This window comes from Balaenoptera ricei, chromosome X (genome assembly GCF_028023285.1).
Source record: "Balaenoptera ricei isolate mBalRic1 chromosome X, mBalRic1.hap2, whole genome shotgun sequence".
NCBI lineage: Eukaryota > Metazoa > Chordata > Mammalia > Artiodactyla > Balaenopteridae > Balaenoptera > Balaenoptera ricei.
This window is the reverse complement of record NC_082660.1, coordinates 31,562,673-31,570,268: the sequence shown is the minus strand read 5'-3', so window position 1 is coordinate 31,570,268 and position 7,596 is coordinate 31,562,673. Positions and strand designations below refer to the sequence as shown.

General features: G+C 49.1%; 1 pseudogene; it reads right to left on the bottom strand.

The window, feature by feature from the left end:
• Positions 1 to 315: 315 nt before the first annotated feature.
• On the bottom strand, positions 316 to 1,760 carry LOC132357406 (melanoma-associated antigen B4-like; annotated as a pseudogene).
• Between the last annotated feature and the right edge of the window lie 5,836 nt (positions 1,761 to 7,596).

Below are 7,596 nucleotides of genomic sequence, written 5' to 3'. Positions count from 1 at the left end.
CTTTCACGTTTCCATGAAAATCTCTATTGCAGTGCCATGTTTTCTACTTGTGGATCATACAGAAAATATAGATGGTTCGTGAATTTCTTTTACATATACCAAAACTGTAACTTTAGAACTCTTTAAACAGCAATAAATATGCAAGCAATGTCATGCACGAATTCAATACTCTTAAGAAAACACACTATCTATTACAAGAAAAAAACATTTGAAAAAACCTAAATAGATCAATAAATAATGTATAGAAGTTACTAGTTTAAAACAGAAAGATAAATAAGATCTATACTTTGTTCCCTCCACCCCTACTACTCTGCACTACTTAGGAGCTTGACTGCTCCCTTCCAAAACAAAGTGAACAAACTGCCCGCGGCCTCCCTCCCTAGATGTGGGAGGAGCTGCGGGGCCTTGGCCCTGGAAGTGCACTGCCCTCGGCCACAGCTGCAGCCCTGGCCGCGGCTCTCACTCCTGCTCTCTCTTCCTCATCTTGCAGAGCCTCCTCATAGAGATCTGGGACGGCACTGGGGACGGTACCAGCGACCTTGGCCACAAACTCCAGCACTTTCATCTTGCTGGTTTCAGCCAGGGCTCTCGGGCCCCACAGGAACTCATAGCGCGGAGGATCGCTGTTGGGCACCTGGCGGTATGTCAGGTACTTCTGCTGCACGAACTTTTCGCTGATGAGCCTCCTGGGCTCCCCAAAGATCAAGTGCCTCCTCCCAGCATACAACCCCAACGCATTGAGGAATTCCCAGATCTCCTCCTCGGTGGCACGGTTGCCCTTCCTTAAGATCATGCCCAGGATCATCATCAGGAGACCGGACGTGGGCAGCCCCGACTCATCACTCGGACTTCCCTCGCTGGGGAGGGCCAGCTTGCTGATGAGGGTGTAGGAGTGACGGCTGGGGTCGACTTCCTTCAGCTCGAGGCCAAAGACCAGCTCCATGCGCTCAGAGGCTCTCCTGAGGATCTCAGGGAAGTGCTTCTTGTACTTCTTGCTGAAAATCTTCAGCATTGCTGCCTGCAGGATGGGCTCCTTCAGCTTGTACTTCTCCAGCAGGAACCCCACCAACTTGCTGGCCTTCCTGGACAGAGGATCTCTCCAAGTGCTGTGAGTGGAAGGTGCTTCCTGGGAGGTACTTACACTTTCCTCATCTTCGCTCGCCCGGGCACCCTCTTCATATCCTGGGCAGGAAACCCCTGCATCACGAGAGCTAGTGGCTGGGGCTCCCTGAGGCTCCCGGCGAGCGCCAGCAGCACGGGAGCTCGGGGGAGTACCCCGAGAAACAGAAGTGGGGGAGGGGGGCGACTCTTCTATCTCTGCTGCCGCCGCCGCTGCCGCCGCCTCAGTGGCCTGGGCACCCTTGAGACTCTGAGTCTCCGCCCGGGCCTGGTGGCGTCTCTCGCGGGCACGGCGCTTGCTCTTCTGGCCCCGAGGCATGATGACACAGGTCAGGGCCAGCAGGCGGGAGTGTGGGCAGGAAGGCAGGCAATGAGGGCACCTGGGGGAGGGACAAGGAGATGCTGTGAGCACCTTCAGCGGGGAGACTCCTCCCTGGCTTTAACCAAGGCCGCCTCTGCAGGGTCCTTGAGGGCACTGCTCGAGGACCCACAGGGCTCCCGTTCTCCTGCTCCGCCTGTCCCCTGAGACCCCTGTGGAGGACGGTAGAGTGAGCCTTGGGGCACAGCCAGCCAGCCCTGCCTGGGCGGTACGGGGTTGACAGTGGGGGCTGGCAGGGAAGGTAGGTCCTCGCGGTTCCCATTCAGAGTCAGGATGACAGTTGCTGGCAAGACTCCCCCCCCAACCCCCCCACCCCATCCCGTCTGCTGCTCTGAAGTTGACACCACCACCTTCCATGACACCCAGGAGGAGGAAAGGAGGGAGCGTTCAGCCCACCACCGAAGGGTCCTGGGACCCTCCCTTCTGCTGCCTGGTGATGGCCCCTTCAGAAGAAAGCTCTAACCTCCCTTGGACCTGGCAGAGGAAACGACGGGCAGTCTCAGCCTGACAGTCCTTTCTTGGGAGTTTACGGGTTGGCAGGAGGGGACAGGCCATATTCTCTCTCGTCCCTTCTCTTCGGGGTGGGTGGCTCCCTTAGTCCTCACTCGGGGCCCTCCCTGGACGGCCGGTGCAGCCTGGAGCTCCCCTCTTGCCCCGAGGGCCGTGTGCTCGCACCAGTGCCGGCACCTCCTTGAGTCTCATTAGGAGGCAGTGAGGGTGAGCACGCGGCCGCATGTGGCCGAGTTTTACCAAGCCTGCAGCGTGCGGCAGACAGGTCGAGGCCCTGTGGTTGGCGGCCCCACTGGTCCTCACTCAAGGGCTTGGGCTGACTCTTGGGAGTGCTCAGGGACGCGCCTTCTGCTGGCCCGCACCTCCCCTCTCAGACAGCAGCCCTCCCTTCTCCGTGTGTGGCCAGAAGGAAGCGGCTGACAACAGGGGAGGGGTTCTGAGGTGCCCTTGCGACGGGGAGGACGGTCCTCACCCTGACTCCTCCCGTGCCCTGGAAATCCTCCCTCTGCTGACCTGCGGCCAGCCCCTCAGAACAAGGCCCCCTCCTCCCTGAGTCTCCCGCGTCCGTCCGTCCATCTGTCCGTCCGCCCGCGTTTGCACTGGGGGAGCCCCTCCGTCTTGAGACCTGCCCGGAGGCTCCCAGGCTGACGTCAGGGGCGGGGTCTGCGTGGCCACCATTCTGGGGTGTGGAGCCCCTCGGACCCCACGAGGGTCCCGTCCTTCACTGCACAGGGCCTGGGGCGCTCCCTCTACTGAGCTGAGCCAGGGTCCACCCGCCTCAGAGCGAGGCCTTCCTTGCCCGAGACCCCGCGGGGGAAGCGGATGGACTTGGGGCCTAACAGCCAGGCCCGAGAGCAGGGGCGGAGTGGGCGGGGCCTGCGTGGCCACCTCTTTGCGGAGGGAAAGGGGATTGGGGGTGTCGGGGGCGTGTCCCCACACTTCTAACTGGGGTCACCTCACACCTTGACACCTGACGAGACTTGGGACTCCTCCCACGGCTCACCCTCGCAGGACGGCAACTCTCAAAAATGGCCTCGCCCCCGCAGCGTGGTTAGGAGGACGTCACTTCCGGTCATGCGCATCTGGGCTCCAGGAGGACAGCAGGGGCGGGGCGGGGCGGGGCGGGGCGGGAGGTGTGGGGTGGTGCCGGCGGAGCTTCCCGCAGGACTGGCACGTGGGCCTTTCATTGACTCTCGGCAGGTCCTGGGACTTTTCCCTCTGCTGAGCTGAGTCAGCAGGCGTCACACCTTGGCTCTCATTTCTGTTGGCACCCCCAGCCGGAAGTATCTGGGGGCCTGAGCCTCACAGCCATGCCTGGGTCACCCGAGCTGACAGTGAGGCCTCTTTGGGGCCCCCTGTTCTATGGTGGATGCTGCTCTCAATCCCCTCTCAGTGTCTTCTCTTGACTCCCTGTAGGTGCTGGGCTACCTCCCGTCTGCTGACCTGAGGCCAAGGCCTCGCATCAAAGACATCAGCTCCCTGAGACTGCTGGTGTGAAGTGCAGGCACATCTCATCTGGACACTTCTGCCTGGAGCCTCCCAGAGATGGCTGGTGCAGGTAAGATGAGCTGAGGGGAAAGGAGGCGAGACTCTCTTCTGTGGTTTGGAGCCCGTCAGGTCTCACTCAAGGTCCTCACACTGACTGCTGGCAGGGCCTGCGATTCCATCCTTCTCTGGTATGACTCCATCCCTGTCCCCAACCATGCCCCACAGAATCCCAGAGGAGTTAGTGGAGGGGCTCCTTAGCCTGACAGTTCTCACTGTGGTCTCTCTTTGTTGACATCAGGGGCATTGCCCAAAAGTTCAGAAATGAATTTCTGTCCTTTTGTACAACTGCTGTGTTACTGGCTATTCTCTTTGAGTCCGTGTGTGATAGTCTATTAAGATGATCATTTAAAAAGGCCAGTTGTCATCCACTAACAAAGTTTCAGATGGTTATCTCACAGCCTGTGGACCATACTGCCACATCCAGCCCAATCTTTGGTGTCCCATGCTCCTGGCATGCGGGCTCTGAAATGCTGCCTCAGGTTCCTTCAGTGAAGCAGTAGAGATTCATGGTCCCAGAGCACAGTGGAAGAATCCAGGGCTCAAGTTTAAAGGCTTTTCTCTAATCAATCCTGTCATCTGCCTCTCTTGCAGGCTACAGACCTGTCTCAAATTCAGGGCACCCCCTACCTGCCCACACTCAGGTTCTAGTTCAGTGGAGACTCGTTGTCCCTCAGGGATTATTTAGTTTTGTGTTTTTGCTTTTGTTAATGTTTTCTCTTTATTCCTTCTGTAATTTTTCCATGGTTGATTTCGGGTACAGGAAACAGTAGCCCATGTTTGATTGTCATCAGCTGCTATGGATAAGGTACTAAATCTGTAAATGAATTAAGGAAAATTGATATTCTTACAATATCTGTGCCTCACGAATACACATAACATACTATTCTGGTTGAGACTTCTTTTTCCTAAGTCAATCAGGAAATTCTTATTGTTGCCTCCATGTAGATTATATACATTTTTGTATGGTTTCTTTCTAGGTATGTTTTTTATATTGTTGCTTTAGTCTATGGTGTATTTTCTTTTTTTTTTCCTTTTTTTTGATTTTTTTAAACATTTTTATTGGAGTATAATTGCTTTACAATGGTGTGTTAGTTTCTGCTTTATAACAAAGTGAATCAGTTATACATATGCATATGTCCCCATATCTCTTCCCTCTTGCATCTCCCTCCCTTCCACCCTCCCTATCCCACCCCTCTAGGTGGTCACAAAGCACCGAGCTGATCTCCCTGTGCTTTGCGGCTGCTTCCCACTAGCTATCTATTTTACGTTTAGTAGTGTATATATGTCCATGCCACTCTCTCACTTTGTCCCAGCTTACCCTTGCCCCTCCCCGTATCCTCAAGTCCCTCAGTTTCGTTCCTTTTTATGGCTGAGCAATATTCCATTGTATATATGTGCCACATCTTCTTTATCCATTCATCTGTTGATGGACACTTAGGTTGCTTCCATGTCCTGGCTATTGTAAATAGAGCTGCAATGAACATTTTGGTACATGACTCTGTTTGAATTATGGTTTTCTCAGGGTATATGCCCAGTAGTGGAATTGCTGGGTCGTATGGTAGTTCTATTTTTAGTTTTTTCGTGAATGTCCATACTGTTCTCCATAGTGGCTGTATCAATTTACATTCCCACCAACAGGGCAGGAGAGTTCCCTTTTCTCCACACCCTCTCCAGCATTTACTGTTTGTAGATTTTTTGACGATGGCCATTCTAACCAGTGTGAGATGATATCTCATTCTAGTTTTGACTTGCATTTCTTTCATGATTAATGATGTTGAGCATTCTTTCATGTGTCTGTTGGCAATCTGTATGTCTTCTTTGGAGAAATGTCTATTTAGGTCTTGTGCCCATGTTTGGATTGGGTTGTTTGTTTTTTTTCATATTGAGCTGCATGAGTTGCTTATATGTTTTGGAGATTAATCCTTTGTCAGTTGCTTCATTTGCAAATATTTTCTCCCATTCTGAGGGTTGTCTTTTTGTCTTGTTTATGGTTTCCTTTGCTGTGCAAAAGCTTTTAAGTTTCATTAGGTCCCATTTGTTTATTTTTGTTTTTATTTCCATTTCTCTAGGAGGTGGGTGAAAAAGGATCTTGCTGTGATTTATGTCATAGAGTGTTCTGCCTATGTTTTCCTCTAAGAGTTTGATGGTGTCTGGCCTTACATTTAGGTCTTCAGTCCATTTTGAGTTTATTTTTGTGTGTGGTGTTAGGGAGTGTTCTAATTTCATTCTTTTACATGTAGCTGTCCAGTTTTCCCAGCACCACTTATTGAAGAGGCTATCTTTTCTCCACTGTATATTCTTGACTCCTTTATCAAAGATAAGGTGACCATATGTGCGTGGATTTATCTCTGGACTTTCTATCCTGTTTCATTGATCTATATTTGTGTTTCTGTGCCAGTACCATACTGTCTTGATCACTGTAGCTTTGTAGTATAGTCTAAAGTCAGGGAGCCTGATTCCTCCAGCTCCGTTTTTCTTTCTCAAGATTGCTTTGGCTATTCAGGGTCTTTTGTGTTTCCATAGAAATTGCGAAATTTTTTGTTCTAGTTTTGTGAAAAATGCCAGTGGTAGTTTGATAGGGATTACATTGAATCTGTAGATTGCTTTGGGTAGTAGAGTCATTTTCACAATGTTGATTATTTCGATCCAAGAACATGGTATATCTCTCCATCTACTTGTATCATCTTTAATTTCTTTCATCAGTGTCTTATAATTTTCTGCATACAGGTCTTTTGTCTCCTTAGGTAGGTTTATTCATAGATATTTTATTCTTTTTGTTGCAATGGTGAATGGGAGTGTTTTCTTAACTTCACTTTCAGATTTTTCATCATTAGTGTATAGGAATGCAAGAGATTTCTGTGCATTAATTTTGTATCCTGCTACTTTACCAAATTCATTGATTAGCTCTAGTAGTTTTCTGATAGCATCTTTAGGATTCTCTATGTACAGTATCATGCCATCTGCAAACAGTGACAGCTTTACTCCTTCTTTTCCAATTTGGATTCCTTTTATTTCTTTTTCTTCTCTGATTGCTGTGGCTAAAACTTCCAAAACTATGTTGAATAATAGTGGTGCGAGTGGGCAACCTTGTCTTGTTCCTGATCTTAGTGGAAATGGTTTCAGTTTTTCACCATTGAGGACGATGTTGGCTGTGGGTTTGTCATATATGGCCTTTATTATGTTGAGGAAAGTTCCCTCTCTGCCTACTTCCTGGAGGGTTTTTATCATAAATGGGTGTTGAATTTTGTCGAAAGCTTTCTCTGCATCTACTGAGATGATCATCTGGTTTTTCTCCTTCAATTTGTTAATATGGTGTATCACGTTGATTGATTTGTGTATATTGAAGAATCCTTGCATTCCTGGGATAAACCCCACTTGATCATGGTGTATGATCCTTTTAATGTGCTGTTGGATTCTGTTTGCTAGTATTTTGTTGAGGATTTTTGCATCTATGTTCATCAGTGATATTGGCCTGTAGTTTTCTTTCTTTGTGATATCTTTGTCTGGTTTTGGTATCAGAGTGATGGTGGCCTCGTAGAATGAGTTTGGGAGTGTTCCTCCCTCTGCTATATTTTGGAGGAGTTTGAGAAGGATAGGTGTTAGCTCTTCTCTAAATGTTTGAAAGAATTCACCTGTGAAGCCATCTGGTCCTGGGCTTTTGTTTGTTGGAAGATTTTAAATCACAGTTTCAATTTCAGTGCTTGTGATTGGTCTGTTCATATTTTCTATTTCTTCCTGGTTCAGTCTCGGAAGGTTGTGCATTTCTAAGAATTTGTCCATTTCTTCCAGGTTGTCCATTTTATTGGCATAGAGTTGCTTGTAGTAATCTCTCATGATCCTTTGTATTTCTGCAGTGTCAGTTGTTACTTCCCCTTTTTTATTTCTAATTCTATTGATTGGAGTCTTCTCCCTTTTTTTCTGGATAAGTGTGGCTAATGGTTTATCAATTTCATTTATCTTCTCAAAGAATCAGCTTTTAATTTTATTGATCTTTGCTATTGTTTCCTCCATTTCTTTTTCATTTATTTCTGATCTGATCT